The sequence below is a fragment of the Schistocerca nitens genome, chromosome 3 (genome assembly GCF_023898315.1).
Source record: "Schistocerca nitens isolate TAMUIC-IGC-003100 chromosome 3, iqSchNite1.1, whole genome shotgun sequence".
In the NCBI taxonomy this organism is placed as follows: domain Eukaryota; kingdom Metazoa; phylum Arthropoda; class Insecta; order Orthoptera; family Acrididae; genus Schistocerca; species Schistocerca nitens.
Genome location: NC_064616.1, coordinates 219,717,200 through 219,734,329, shown reverse-complemented (window position 1 = coordinate 219,734,329; position 17,130 = coordinate 219,717,200). Strand labels below are relative to the sequence as shown.

General features: G+C 39.4%; 1 protein-coding gene across 4 annotated transcripts in view; it reads left to right on the top strand.

The window, feature by feature from the left end:
• The window catches only part of LOC126248179 (adiponectin receptor protein), a 72,412-nt gene that overhangs the window by 18,978 nt on the left and 36,304 nt on the right, over positions 1–17,130 (top strand). The window contains exon 1 of one of the 4 annotated variants that reach the window (XM_049948953.1): positions 11,273–11,313. The exons of the other annotated variants lie outside the window; for them this stretch is intronic. The gene's annotated coding sequence lies outside the window, so the exon portion shown is untranslated. Of the gene's footprint in view, positions 1–11,272; positions 11,314–17,130 lie in introns of those variants that run through there. 4 annotated transcript variants of the gene reach the window in all.

Here is a 17,130-nt window from a genome sequence, read left to right as displayed (position 1 = left end):
CAATGTGGGCTCAGGAGATATCGCTCCATCTTTGATAACCTTGCCCTCCCAGAGGCGGCTACACGACAGGCTGTCCTATGCCAGCATCAAACTTCTAGGTATATTTTTTGACATCGAGAAGGCCTACGATACTACTTGGCGGCATTTTATGCTGGAGCGGCTTCACGTATTTGGTTTTTGCAGTTGTTTTCCCATTTTTATTCAGTCTTTCCTTTCGCCACTATATTTTAGATACCAAGTTGGTGGTGTCCTGTCTGATCACTTTGAGCAGAACAGTGTCCCTCAAGGTAGCATTTTAACTGTCTTTGCCATAGCTATTAATAGAATTACGTCTGTAGTGAAAAGGTCCTGTCCTGTGCTTGTTTGTGGATATTTCTGTTTTGCTCTTCTTCAAGCCTTGCAATGACAACATGTCAGTTGCAACTAACTCTGCGACGTTTTCATAAATGAGTGCAGAAGAGTGGTTTTAAATTTTCCACCGAGAAGTCTGTTTGTTCTTTTTAACTGTTCTCGTTCCATTGTAAACTTTCCTGAGTTGCGTATGAGGGACCCTGCCTTTACTTGTAAAGACACAGTGAGGCTTCTGGGCCTCATATTTGACTCTAAGCTTACGTGGTTACCACATCTTGGAGATGGAAAAAAATCACTTAAGGCTTTAAGTATTTTAAAATGTCTTAGTTACACTACATGGGGAGCAGACAGGACTTGTCTGTTCCAGTTTACAGGTCATTTGTACGATCTTGGCTCGATTATGGGTGCACGGTGTATGGATCTGCGAGACCCTCTTATTTAAAGATGTTGGTCTTGGTGTAGCATGAAGGGATTCGATTGGCCACTAAGGCATTCATAACAAGCCACATACCCAGCCTCTGTGCAGAAGCTGGTGAACCGTCATTTAACATCAGGCGACAGCTGTATAAAACACTGTCTACACCATACACACCCACCTACCATACTGTTGCTCAGCCCCACTGGAAAAGCTTTCTCGTAACAGGCAACGAGGCCCTTTGGGATTCGTGCACAGGATTACTTCTAGAGATGGGTGTGGCTGGTCTTCATGTTTTACATTGTGGTGGGAGCAGATTTCCAACTTGGCTTCTCCAAAGGGCCAGACTTGTTTTAGACTAGATGAATTCAATAGTGTGCACTGATGGCTCCAAGCAAGGGATTTCCCTTGGCTGCTGTCATGTTTCCAGACCAGGTCACCAGGATTCGCCTTCCTGATGAGTATACTGTTTACTCAGCAGAGCTCCGCACTATCCTGAAGGCACTGGAGCCGATGAGCCGTATTCGGGGCAAACGGTTTGTCGTTCGTTCAGATTCCCTTTGTGCCTTACAAGTGTTACAGAACTTGTACCCAGCTGAGGAGTTGGTCTAGCTGAGATATGACCAACTGTACTTGCTCCAACAGCAGGGTAAGCAGGTGTCATTCTGCTTGGTGCCAGGTCATGTAGGGATATGGGGAAATGAACAGTCCGATCGGGCTGCCGAGGAGGCTTGCAGAGGACAGGATGTGCCACAGTGCCCTATTCCCTTGCAGGCTGCCATTTCTGCACTACACAGGAAGTGCATGCAGTTGTGGGATGAGGAATGGGTGGTGGTGACAGCCAATAAGCTGTAGTTCGTGAAGTCAACAACCAGGCCGTGGCGTTCCTTCTGCCAGTTGCTCAGGTGGGATGAAGTGACCCTCGCGCGTCTTAGAATTGGGCACTGCCCTCTAATACATAGGTTTTTACTACGGCAAGATTTAATTTAGTTGATGATCAGCAGAGTGTAACTAAGATTTTAAAGTTTTGTGATGTGCCTGGACTCTGGCCTAAACTTTTAGGCTGGCTTTTCAGATTTATATTATTGTGGTCAGCCAGCCACATCCATCTGCTATATTGTTTTAGCTCCTTATACCACTTTTATTACTGACGCAATACTTTGTTCTGTGGTTCTGTGCGGGTACACTCATAGTTGTCCAACTTTTGTTTCCTGTGTTTTGTGTGCTGTTTTATCTTCCTGTTTCGTGTATTTTACTGATACTTGTCTCGATCCGTTTTTGCGTGGGTGCTAAAGACCTTGCTGTCGTGTGCCCATACCAACATGTCCATGTCCGTGTTAGGAAATATTCAAAGGTGCACTGCATTTACATGACCCATTAATAGCTTAATATCCACAGTAAGGAACATAAAGTGCTGTTTATTGGTCATACTCAAAATTTTACAGTTCCTTGTCAAGTGCAGGTAACAATCACAGGGCAGGTGTTTTTTGTTCCGCCCCGCCCCCCCCCCCCTCTCTCTCTCTCTCTCTCTCTCTCTCTCTCTCTCTCTCTCTCTCTCTCTCCCCCTCCCCCCCTCTCCAAGAGGCACTTGTTAGAGCTGAAACTGACTTGCTATACAGTTTGTGCTTCATCAAGACATCCTATTTGGAAATACTGAAAGTTCATCATGAGGGAGCTAAAACAATATAGCGGATGGATGTGGCTGGCTGACCACAATAACATAAAAAGGCAGCCACTCTGCAACACACAGCAGAGTAAACTGATGAAGCTGGTGAGGTGTCGTGTCATGCCTGTTAGTGTCAAATGCTGTTTGTGTAGCAAGCTTGAAAGTTTCTTTCCCTAATACACTGGCTCATTTGCAGGGACATTTTAGAAGCTTCTTAAGGAGGTTGCTAACTGTCTTACATCCACAAAACTGAATTTGAGAAAATAGTAAATTTTCGAACTGATTATGGTAAATATACATTACAATCACAATGTGACTACTGCCTGTGTTAGATGTCAGTGTGCAATAATCACTCGGACAGCAGGTGGCGGTACTAGTGAAGAGAGAGAGAGTGAGTGAGTGAGTGAGTGAGTGAGTGAGTGAGTGTGGAGGGGGGGGGGGGCTGCAAAAAAAGAGTGCAATCGTAGACATAATGTGGAAACAGAGCATTTATCTGACGTCCGAAAGAGCATTATCATTTGCTTTCGGACCGATTGTGGGAGCATTTCCAAAAAGGCTAAGTTTGTAAACTGTTTGCATGTTGCCGTGGTTAAAATATGCCATGCATGGCAAAATGGCGCTATCCAAAACCGGCATCGAGGCATCTGTGGTTCACCATGAGCCATAGATAACAGGGGTAACGACGAGTGCAGAGAGGTGTATGGGTGAATAGACCTGCAGCTGTTGAGAAACTGACTGCCCAGATCAAACAAGGGGCTACTAAAAGTGTCTTCTCAATGACTGTTCAGCAAACGTTGATGTGCATGGGCTTCTGCATCACTCAGCTGGCTCATGCACTCATGCTGACTGCTGTTCTTCTGCTATAATGGCTGGAATTTGCATTCCAGTACTGCAGCTGGACATCCACTGTGTGGCAGCAGGTGCCTTTTCAGATGACTCACATTTTATGCTCTATTGAACAGATAGACGTTGTTGTGTACAGCATGAAACGTCTGATAGCAAACACTGTGAAGCAATAGTCGGAAGCATTATGGACTGAGGAATGTTTTAGTGGCATTCACTCTTTATCATCATCCTGAAAGGCACAATGTATCAACAAGTATCCGTCTATCCTTGAAGTTCATTCTACCTCTACATACAGTTTGTTCAGTTTGTTTTTCTCAGCACGATGGCATCTGCTAGCAGGATAATACAACATTTCACACAGCTCACAGTGTACATGATGGTTCAAAGAGTACTAGGATGAGTTGATTGTACTCACTTGGTCACTAAAACTATCCAGGTTTAAATCCAATCAAGAAACCGTGGGACCACATCAGTTGGGCTGTTTGTGCCATTGACCTCCAATTGAGAAACTTAGAGCAGCTGTCCACAGCACTGGAGTTGGTATGGCTCTACATTCCTGTCAGTATCTGCCACAACCATAATCGCTCTCTTCCTGCTAATCTGCACTGCGAAAGGTGGTATGCAAGCTCTTGACAGGTGGTCACATTGTGACTGGAAAGTGTAAAATATTATGATGTAGGTCTGGAGTAGATAATCACTGAGGCCACTTTAGAAGGCTCAGTATGGGCGTTTGTAGAATAAATACCACACTTACCTTTTTTGAATGTGTGCGCAATAATATTTCAGAACATTGACATAACTATTTTTCAAAACGTGTACAGATTTTTAAGGAGTTCTACAAAATTTGATGTTCTGAAGACACTCACAGTTACATGCAGCATATATAATGGAGAGCTGAATACCATTGAGAGTACTCTGGAGCAGTTGAGAAAGTATTCCAGGAAAAAGTTTCTCATCTGCTGATCACTGTCAAAGAGCTGTAGGTTAGGTTTTGCATGCGGTGTTGCGTTTGCGTTGCGGTGTTGCGTTTGCGTTGCGGTGTTGCGTTTGCGTTGCGGTGTTGCGTTTGCGTTGCGGTGTTGCGTTTGCGTTGCGGTGTTGCGTTTGCGTTGCGGTGTTGCGTTTGCGTTGCGGTGTTGCGTTTGCGTTGCGGTGTCTAGTAGAATGTAGAAATAAGCCTGGAAAGACAGAATAATAAACTAAAGTTGATGAAGCTAATGGTTAGGCTACAGTAGACCGCTTTCCACACATAGATTAAAAAACTTTACTATTACTATGCATCACACAGGGCATCTATTCTGGCAGAAAAATGCAGTATCGTATGTTAATTATGGTGGGGAATTATTGGCACAACTCATTGTATTCAACTGTCCTTTTTTGATAGGACAGCATTTCTAGAATTTTGTAATGCCTTTCCTTCCATTTTGGGTAACAGAAGATTTTTTTGTGTGTGTGTGTGTGGGGGGGGGGGGAGGAGAGGATTAGGGTGTTACAAAGCAATAGCCCAAATTTTTGGAAGATCTTGTGTGACAAAGCATTATTTAAAAAATTCGTCGAACTACAGTTTGGTGCCAACATTTTTTGTTTTATGGAAAGCTGTACAAGAAAGTTCTCAAATCCAATGATGACGTTATGACCAATTTGTTTAGAACTAAATAACAGATAAACTGTAACCTAAAAAAAGTCACCAGTGGAAGCTCCTTCAAAGTGCAACCTCACTTGATGACAGCTGTTAATTTCATCATGAAAGGCATTGCTATACTTTGATTTCTTCTATGCCTCAGGCCTAACCACGTGCCACTGTTTCTGCAGTACCCGAAAGAGGACTCCAAAGGGCAAAGACTGTACTCTGAAAATCATGCAATGAATGGTTCAGCAGCAATTTTGAAGCACACACAAAATAGGGAGGTTGTGTTCTTTTAGTGGATGAGAAAGTGGGGAAAACTGCCATCTCTCACGTTGGTGATTCACAATATTGGTGGGGAAGGAAACTTCAGATTTTTAATTTGGCTGCTGCTGGCACAGAGGTCCATTTGTACAAACAAAATACCTGTATTTGAAAGTTTATTAGCGACAATATTTACTAATTGTTGAGTGGTAAGCAGGAAGCCTTGCTATAATAACAATATCCTCTTCACTAGTTTTTTATAGGCCTTTTGTACGAAGACAGCCATCAAAATTTGCTCGTTTGGAGTGTTCAGATTTTATTTAATAAATAGCCGGTGGTTTTTGTCCACTAGCCACTCACTGTCACGTTTTTGGAGGGGAGGGGGGTTGGAGGGTTTGCCATTTTCAAGGAATAAATTGTGAGCTTTCATTTATTCTTTTGACTATTAAGATAATTGCTTGTCACATACATATTACACATGACCCTCCTGCGGTAAGGGTGTTATTAATATTTCATAGAATGTTTAAGTATGGTAAAAAAGGAGGGGGAATATTTTGGTGTATGGTTTATATTACCTTTATCTAAAGAGAATTTCTTTTTATTTCTGTATGAGAGAAAGGTGGTGATATAATTCACGGATGACATTTTCAAACTGCCATAGCCTGTTACATCTTTTATTTTGGACTAATTTGTCATAGAGTATCATCAAGTTCACAAGTACTGGAAATAAGGCATTGAAGGACAATTGCTTAACATCGGGTAAAAGTGAGTCATGAGCCCACTATTTTGAGTGTTATGGCTCAACAAATAAGCCTACTTCATACTCAGCACAGGAGACTCATAACTCAAATGTCGAATGTCAACGAACTGCCCTACTATGTTGTATTTAGAGTACTACATACATACCCCACAAGTCACCATACACCCCAGCATTGGGAAACTGCTGTAAATAGGAGAGGAGAATATATTATTGATGACTAAAGTCTCTGTTAATTGAATCTGTTGTGTTTATTAAACTTACGGGAAAACACTATGAACTTGTACACCAACCCAATCAGTACTGAATAAATCCTTTCATGGCAGGCGGGACATGTGTCCCACATACAAATTTCTTGCACTGAGTTGACAGATTTGAAAGTCACAAATCTATGTGATGGTGCGATCTAGTGTTGCATGTATTACCTATTTGGAGCCGGCAGGCTGATTGTTTCATATATAATGCTAGGGCTGGCGAATTATATGTATAGGCACACACAGAGTTATTACAAATGATTGAAGCGATTTCGAAGCTCTACAATAACTTTATTATTTGAGATATTTTCACAATACTTTGCACACACATACAAAAACTCAGTTTTTTTAGGCATTCACAAATGTTTGATCGCCTAGGAGTCTTAATCAAGTGACTAAAGAAAACACTAAGAATTCAAACCCAAATGCTGTGCTCCCATCAAACGTTATTGCACCATATTTGCTTCATGTTTTATTGCAAGACAGTGGTAATGAACCCCACTCATTAATTATAGATGAGAGCACCACTGTGGAGGACACAGATTATCTATGTATTTGTGTGAGATAGTCCAGCATGGGAAAAGAGACAATAGCTGTAGACTTTTTTGGGTTACTAGAGGTTGAGAAATCAATGGCTGTGATTTTGTATGAAGCACTTAAGTTGTAATCGCAAAAGTTGTCAACAGATGTAAATAAAATGCTGGTGATGGGAACGAACAGTGGTAGCAATTTATGTGGGATATGGAATTCAGTTTCTGCTGTATGCAGAAGAGATAATGATAAAATCCAACTAATTTGGTGCATTTGTCTTTTAGCTTACAATGCTGCATCGCAGGCAGCTGAAGTGCTTCCTGTAAAACCTAGATTTCGGGTTCAGGGAAATTTACAATTGGTTTCATTCCAGCCCATTACAGAAATTAGAACACCAAATTTTATTTAAATTTCTCAATAATAATAATAATAATAATAATAATAATAATAATAATAAACCCTGTGGAGGCCCAGGAAAAGAATAGGGCTCCGGTACGTTCTGCCAGTCGTAAAAGGCGATGAAAAGAACAAACCACTAATAGGGCTAACCCCCCTTTTAGTGTGATTAGTTGGTTCAGGACAGAACTAATGAAACCTCGGGCAAGCGCTGTCATGGTTGGGGACAAGGCTTGAACCGTATGCCCGTCCACAATGGTAACGACACTGCTAGCCACACGGAAAATGATTTAAATCCAAATAGAGGTGTTTTGCAGGATATGCTTCCTGCAACCACTCTAGAAGGAAAACAGAGACAGAGGATGAGATGGTCAGATGAAGTTAATCGGCACCTCATGTTCTGTTATTACCAAGCAACAAACTTGGGAACCAACACAACTGGATACAGATCACAAGTATACACACAATGTATTACCAGATACCCAGAATTAAAATTTTTAACAGAACAACAACTAGCTGATCAGATCCGTGTAATAATCAAAAATAACAGGATATCCCAGTCAGAATTAGAAAACATCAAACAACAAGTACAACAAATACTGGAACAAAATAAGAAGAAGAAGAAGAAGAAGAAGAAGAAAATACAGTAATGGACTCAAACATCCCAGAACAAACAAACAAAGAACAACACGCATCAATTAAACAATCAGAGGAAAACGAAATCTTAAGACAGCCACCAGAACAAGCGCAAATGTCGACTCCAGACTGTGCACCTGCACCCAGAAATTGATCTTGCTGATCAGTTACTTGAACTTGTTGAAACTTTCAAATTCATCCTGTAGATCATGTGCTGACTCAAAATGCTGCTCCATAGACTGTGAACTTGTGCACTTTGGATCCAGTTGTCATGGACTCCTAGCTGGCAAAAGTCTTTCTGTAGCTCGTCCTCCCATAGCTTTCTGGGTTTTCCCCATAAGTACGGCTTTTGCCCAAGCTTGTCACTCTCTCAAACACTATGTTGAAGAGTAGTGTGATAATACATCACCTTGTCATAACCCTTGGCTGACCTCAAATTCTTTAGAGTTTTCCTCCCACTTGTCATTTTATGCTGGTGATTAGTTTATAAGGGAATTCCATCTCCATTAGGCCTGATAACATCTTTTTCCTTTTAACACTATTATAGGCCTGTTCGAAGTCTATAAAAAGCTGATGTTTATCCATATTACATTCATAACACTTTTCCATTATTTGCCTTACAGTGAAGATCTGTTCATCTGCTCCATCAAAACACAGTGGTAGTCTCAAAGTACTTCTTCTGTAAGTGAAGAAAGTCTCATACAAATGACTTTGGCTAATGCATTGTATACAGCACTGAATAAAGTGACACCATGGTAATTTTCACAGTTTGCTTTATCCTTTTCAATCTGGTAAAAAATGGTCAGGATCCACTGGTTTGGCATCACTTCCTTTGCCCAGGTTTCAACTATCAGCTGGACATATCTTGTCATATATTCACCTCCACCCCTGATGACCTCTGCTGAAATGTTGTAGTGGTAGGCGAATTCAATGCAAAAATGGGATAAGGAGCCTTTAGAGAAACAGTAGGAAATGAGTCTGCATGAGATGCTGAATGAAAACGGACAGGGACTTCCAGACTTTGCGATGGGCAATGCGCAGTGATAGTGAAGAGTGTTACTACAAAGAAGGAACATAAGGAAAGCCACATGGTGCTCACCAGATGGCACTACTTTTAATTAAATTGACCATTTAGTAATCGAAATGAGACATGTGTCTGACATTGTTGAAGTTGATAGCTGCAGGAGGCTGCCTGCAACTCGGATCATTATATGGTAAGAGTGAAACACAGACAAAGTATAGCTGTCTTTAGAGCCAGAGCGAAGAGAGAAGCTCCACGAAGATACTATGTATCCAAATTAAAAGAGAAGGGAGTATCTGAAAAGTATGAAACAGAACTGCAGTAGTAGTTTGAAGCCAAACAAAGCTGGGCTGTGGAAAGCATTGAAGGGGAATATGGTGAAAGATGTTCTACAAGGAACTGCAGAAGTAAATTGAGGTAGAGAAGAAATGGTGGAAAGGGCAGGATGGTTTGTTGAAGGTTGTAAAAAGGCGATGGCAGAGAGAATGATGCAAGAAAGAAAATGATAAACAGGGCAACAAAAGCTCATACGGCAGACTTCATGAAGAAAACGAAAGACAAAAATTAGAGAAGAAATGGGTTGTAGAGCTAGAAGAAGAAGAATATAATGACCAAGAAGAGAGTTCAGGAATTGAAGAAAGACTTTTAACCATGTACTGTATTCTGTAGAGTTAAAGAAGGAAATTTTATTAGTGGAGAACAGATTTTAACCAGTGGTCTGAATATTTCAGTGAGCTGTTGAACTTGGAAACGTTTGAACCACTCAAAAACTCGCATACTTAATAAACAGTCTTCGCAATGCACATCTTTTAGCAGGAGACAATTTGCGGTAGCAGTTTTTCCAAATCCCATGTGAAACTTAACAATTTGTTGCACATTTCTTTCCAGCAAAACGCAATAACAGTCACATCCAACTGAGAATACATCCATCGGTCGTTCATCTTTGGCGCACGCGTGGTTGCTCTGTGACAGTATCAGTCCAGTTATTTTATACACACAACTCGTATGTGGTTTCAAACAGGCTACGTGTAAGGGAAACAGTACCAGAAATTTTTGCAATCAATAACGTGTGATTTTATACATGAAATTAAGACTTGTAAGTAATTCAAAAGGGGAAGCAGGTTCTAAGCAGTGTCGAACTGAATAATTTGAATTCAAATTTCCCTTTCTTTTGTTGGGAGCTTATGGTAAATTCCCAGTATAATCTCTGCAAAATTTCAGAGTTCTTCCTCCACAGTGCTGAAACTTCCATCTGCATACATCACTGTTATCAGCTGACAGAGAGGGTGGAGCAACTGTTTATTTTTGCTCTCCTGATCGCAATATTATTTTTCTTGCTCCACTCCGTAAAGTACTACCGCATGCCCTACTCAGAGTGTAAAGTGTACGTGACGCTGCCCGTGATAGTTCAGGAACCGCATCGTCATTCGTCAATAGATGTACGAGGGGAAGTCAAAAAGTAAAGGGACTTTAGCAGTTTCTCGCTGTATGGCTTGTTAATACTGCTAGTATATAGTGCTGAAGTATTGTTGCCTGTAACAGTTCTATATAACTGTCACTCTTGTAACCGCATTAGTCGTCGTATTGAAGCAGACTGTGAAAAATGGCAGCTCTATTGTCGTTATGCACTAAGGAGGAAATGAAGGCAGTGACTCGCAGTTTGTTTGCAGAAATTATTCGTCGAATACAAGCGCATTATAGTGACAGCTGCTTATGGCGAAGCAAGATCTACGAATAGGACAAGGAAGAACTTCTCCATGCGACGAGGAAAGATCGGGCAGGCCATCGACGTCAGCAACTCAGGACAATTTGGAAGTCGTTGAGGATATGTCGTAAACATTTGGCCCGTTATCATGGCGAGGAGATGGATTTTTACAGCAAATCATTGCTGTTGACGAAACGTGGGTGCACCATCACGAACCGGAAAGTAATACTGCGAGCATAGTTTCGAAGCACCCATCATCACCAGAAGTTAAGAGTATTTAAACGTCAACCATCAGCTGGTAAGGTTATGTTAACGCTATTCTGAGACATGGAAGGAGTGGTAGCCGTTAATTTTACCGCAAGAGGCGAACTGTGAACAGTGATAACTATTGTGATGTGTTGCGAAGAAAACTGAAACCTGCAATCAGATCCAAACATCGAGGAAAACTGCGAAAAAGTGTTATCATACAGCAAGATGCCGCGCTCGCCGACATTCCAAACAGATGGCCGAAACAGAGAACACCCGCCATGCAGTCCAGACCTGGCTCCAAGCGATTTCCATACATTTGGACCATTGAAGGAAACTCCGGGGAAGACGATTTGCAGCCGATGCAGAAGTCATTAATGCCCTGCCGTGCTACCGAATGAAACGCTGGACAAAGTGCGTTGAAGCGCAGAGAAGTAAAAAAAAAATGCATGTTTCAGTTTTCCATCATTGGAATAAATATTTCTTTCCTCGATAGGCCCTTTACTCTTTGACTTCCCCTCGTTTTAATGTGCACCACAACGCGGCACGAAAGTCGCTTCGCAGTGCCTGGGTACTAAAGGTTTTGGATTAGATCGCTGAGGTTGGTCCGTTAAAGTACCGTTAATAGGGTGTACCACTTCGGAAATCTGCGTTTGAAATAATAATAATAATAATAATAATAATAATAATAATAATACTCGGTCGATATATGGAATTAATATGACGGAAAGGGATATTTAAAGTGTAAAACAAAATACTGATACTTGCAAGTTGGTTGTGGGCTGAGATTATTTTTCTTACTGCCGGTTTTATCGCGATGATTTTGCAACGCCTCGAAATAATTGGCAGGCGCGTCCAAACAGTTAAAAGTTGCGCAGATCCGGATGTGCCCTGTGTACGGCAAACTGGTCATAGTTCAGTAGGATGACGTGCACATGTCCATCAACAGACACATTCAGAGAGCTTATCATGTCACGCACAGTTTCACATGTGCATATTGCAAGGCATTCACTTCCTGACTTTGAAAGCGGTTGGATAATAGCTTCACATCAGAACCGTCTCACCTGCAGTATACTCTATAACCGGAGCACATGAATACAGTTGAGTTCTTTCAAGGATTGGAATTTGAGTGGCAGGAGCTAAGGCACAATAACCTATCTGGCCCCTACTTCTCCTAGTTTTATACAGTCGTTAGATTTTAAATATTCGTATTTATAAATGTTCTGCAATTTCTAATTGCTAAGTTTTCCAGTGGTTATTCACCGACAGTATAATTAAACAATAATTGGTTTTTCCACGTATTTAGTGAAATAAATTACCTTTATGAATTTTTAGGGTCAGTTGGCTGTCACTGCATAGTGTTGATCCTCTGTAGGTCTCCCTGCATTTTAGTAAAATTTTGTGCCGAGGTCCTTATACAGAACAGTGTAATCTACAGACAACTTCTTGGAGTTGCTAGCATTAACCACCATAATAAATTATTTCATTATCCAGCCAGTTTCAAAGTCAGGTGATGTACAACATATTCAGTTCTGTACATACGTGGGTACTACATAAATAGTATGTGTAACACATGGTGAGAAAATAATAAATAGGGTGAAAATTTCAAAACTTTTTTCTCTCTATATTGATGAGAATTTAGACTGGAAAAAGCACATTTTGGAACTCTGAAAACTACTACTTAATTCAGCCACATTTGCTTATAGTGTAATCGCAAATCTTGGGCTGAGAGAAATCGGTATGTTGACATATTTTGCGCATTTTCAGTCAACAGTGTCATATGGAAAAACGTTGTGGGGTAATTCATCTTTAAAGAATTCGCCGTAGTTTAAGGACCTCTTGTAAGAATGTGTGGTGCTCACCCGTGATCACCTTGTTGACATCTGTTTGAGTTGGGCATTCTACCTACTGCTTCACTTTATATTTATTCCTTCATTAAGTTTGTTATTAATGAATCCTCTGCAGTTCAAAAGGGACAATAATGTACATAATTACAATACCAGAAGGAAAAGTGACATTCATTACTCCAGTTGAGTTGTCTTTAGCACAAAAGGGTACAAAATGCTGCAACTAAAGTTTTTGATTGCTTACCCAATGATATAAAATGTTTGACAGCAAAGTAAAATTTGAAAATAAACTGAAAAAGTTTCTTCTTGACAACTCCTTCTATTCCATTGGATTTCTATTATTGTAATATTTAAAAGGTGGTGTGTAGGAAGTACTTGTGTCTGTATGTAAATAATAATAATAATAATAATAATAATAATAATAATAATAAATCCCAGAACAAACAAACAAAGAACAACACGCACCAATTAAACAATCAGAGGAAATCGAAATCTTGCGACAGCCACCAGAACAAGCACAAATAGAACACGAAGTGACACACATGTTAGATATAGAAGAAAAATTTCAGCTGACATATATAGAATACAAAGACACAAATACAGACATAAGACCATTCTTGCATAGACCACCAAATAACCCACAAGTCGAAACAACAATAAAAACTATCAACACAATCATACACAACAAAATAAATGAAAACACAACTATGGAAGAGTTACAACTACTGGTTTATATAGGAGCACTCACTACACTAAATATACACACTAGACAGAGATCAGAACCAACCAACACACAGAAGAAACCCACAAAACCAGCATGGCAACACAGGCTACAGATCAGAATAGAAAAACTGAGAAAAGACATCGGACAGCTAACACAATTTATAAGAAATGAAATCTCGGAAAAAAAACGTAAAAGGTTAGGTAAAATCTCACAACAAGAAGCGACAGAGCAATTAGACGAAAAGAAGCAGAAATTACAAGCATTAGCCAAACGACTCAGAAGATACAAAAAAAGTGAAAATAGAAGGAAACAAAACCAAACATTCAACACAAACCAAAAGAAATTTTACCAGACAATAGATAACACACACATTAAAATAAACAATCCACCAAACATAACAGACATGGAACACTTCTGGAGCAACATATGGTCAAACCCGGTACAACATAACAGGCATGCACGGTGGATACAAGCAGAAACAGACACATACAAGATGATACCACAAATGCCTGAAGTGATAATTTTGCAACATGAAGTCACCCAAGCAATTAATTCTACTCACAATTGGAAAGCCCCTGGAAATGATAAAATAGCAAATTTCTGGTTAAAGAAGTTCACCTCAGCACATTCACATCTAACTAAATTATTTAACAGTTACATTGCAGACCCATACACATTCCCCGATACACTTACACGTGGAATAACTTATCTGAAACCTAAAGATCAAGCAGACACAGCGAACCCAGCTAAATATCGCCCCATAACATGCCTACCAACAATATACAAAATATTGACTTCAATCATTAAACAGAAATTAATGACACATACAACACAGAACAAAATTATAAATGAAGAACAAAAAGGCTGTTGCAAAGGAGCACGAGGATGTAAAGAGCAACTTATAATAGATGCAGAGGTGACATATCAAGCTAAAACTAAACAAAGGTCGCTACACTACGCATACATTGATTACCAAAAAGCTTTTGATAGTGTACCCCACTCATGGTTACTACAAATATTGGAAATATACAAAGTAGATCCTAAATTGATACAGTTCCTAAACATAGTAATGAAAAACTGGAAAACCACACTTAATATCCAAACAAATTCAGATAATATCACATCACAGCCAATACAGATTAAGCGTGGAATATACCAAGGAGACTCATTAAGTCCTTTCTGGTTCTGCCTTGCTCTGAACCCACTATCCAACATGCTAAATAATACAAATTATGGATACAATATTACTGGAACATACCCACACAAAATCACACATTTGCTATACATGGATGATCTAAAACTACTGGCAGCAACAAATCAACAACTCAACCAATTACTAAAGATAACAGTAGTATTCAGCAATGATATAAGTATGGCTTTTGGAACAGACAAATGTAAGAAAAATAGCATAGTCAAGGGAAAACACACTAAACAAGAAGATTACATGTTGGATAACCACAGCGACTGCATAGAAGCGATGGAAAAAACGGATGCCTATAAATATCTAGGATACAGACAAAAAATAGGAATAGATAATACAAATATTAAAGAAGAACTAAAAGAAAAATATAGACAAAGACTAACAAAAATACTGAAAACAGAATTGACAGCAAGAAACAAGACCAAAGCTATAAATACTTATGCCATACCAATACTGACCTACTCATTTGGAGTAGTGAAATGGAGTAACACAGACCTAGAAGCACTCAATACACTTACACGATCACAATGCCACAAATATAGAATACATCACATACATTCAGCAACAGAAAGATTCACATTAAGCAGAAGGGAAGGAGGAAGGGGATTTATCGATATAAAAAACCTACATTATGGACAGGTAGACAATTTAAGAAAATTCTTTATAGAACGAGCAGAAACTAGCAAAATACACAAAGCAATCACTCATATAAATACATCGGCTACACCACTACAATTTCATAACCACCTCTACAACCCTTTAGACCACATAACATCAACAGATACGAAGAAAGTAAATTGGAAAAAGAAAACACTTCATGGCAAGCACCCGTATCATCTAACACAGCCACACATCGATCAAGACGCATCCAACACATGGCTAAGAAAAGGCAATATATACAGTGAGACAGAAGGATTCATGATTGCAATACAGGATCAAACAATAAACACCAGGTATTACAGCAAGCATATTATTAAAGATCCCAATACCACAACAGATAAATGCAGACTTTGTAAACAACAAATAGAAACAGTAGATCACATCACAAGCGGATGTACAATACTAGCAAATACAGAATACCCCAGAAGACATGACAATGTCGCAAAAATAATACATCAACAGCTTGCCCTACAACATAAACTCTTAAAACAACAAGTCCCTACATACAAGTATGCACCACAAAATGTACTGGAGAATGATGAATACAAATTATACTGGAACAGAACCATTATAACAGATAAAACAACGCCACATAACAAACCTGACATCATACTCACCAATAAAAAGAAGAAATTGACACAACTAATCGAAATATCCATACCCAATACAACAAATATACAAAAGAAAACAGGAGAAAAAATTGAAAAATACATCCAACTGGCTGAGGAAGTCAAAGACATGTGGCATCAGGATAAAGTTGACATCATACCAATTATAGTATCAACTACAGGAGTCATACCACACAATATCCACCAGTACATCAATGCAATACAGCTACATCCAAACACATATATACAACTACAGAAATCCGTAATTATTGATACATGTTCAATTACCCGAAAGTTCCTAAATGCAATATAACACATACCGTACAGTTAATAGGAAGTGACGCTTGATCAAGGTCCGCGTCATATTCCATTCTCAACCAGACTTAACGTCTGAGAAAGTAAAGAAATAATAATAATAATAATAATTAGCAAAATACACAAAGCAATCACTCATATAAATACATCGGCTACACCATTGCAATTTCATAACCACTTCTACAACCCTTTAGATCACATAACATCAACAGATACGAAGAAAGTAAATTGGAAAAAGAAAACACTACATGGCAAGCACCCGTATCATCTAACACAGACACACATTGATCAAGACGCATAATAATAATAATAATAATAGACTGCCAAGTAACCCACAAGTCGAAACAACAACAAAAAAAACTATCAACACAATCATACACAACAAAATAAATGAATATACAACTATGGAAGAGTTACAACTACTGGTTTATATAGGAGCACTCACTACACTAAATATACACACTAGGCAGAGATCAGAACCAACCAACACAGAAGAAACCCACAAAACCAGCATGGCAACACAGGCTACAGATCAGAATAGAAAAACTGAGAAGACATTGGACAGCTAACACAATTTATAAGAAATGAAATGTCAGAAAAAAAACGAAAAAGGTTAGGTAAAATCTCACAACAAGAAGTGATAGAGCAATTAGATGAAAAGAAGCAGAAATTACAAGCATTGGCCAAACGGCTTAGAAGTTACAAAAAAAGTGAAAATAGAAGGAAACAAAACCAAACATTCAACACAAACCAAAAGAAATTTTACCAGACAACAGATAACACACACATTAAAATAGACAATCCACCAAACATAACAGACATGGAACACTTCTGGAGCAACATATGGTCAAACCCGGTACAACATAACAGGCATGCACGGTGGATACAAGCAGAAACAGATACGTACAAGATGATACCACAAATGCCTGAAGTGATAATTTTGCAACATGAAGTCACCCAAGCAATTAATTCTACTCACAATTGGAAAGCCCCTGGAAAAGATAAAATAGCAAATTTCTGGCTAAAGAAATTCACCTCAACACATTCACATCTAACTAAATTA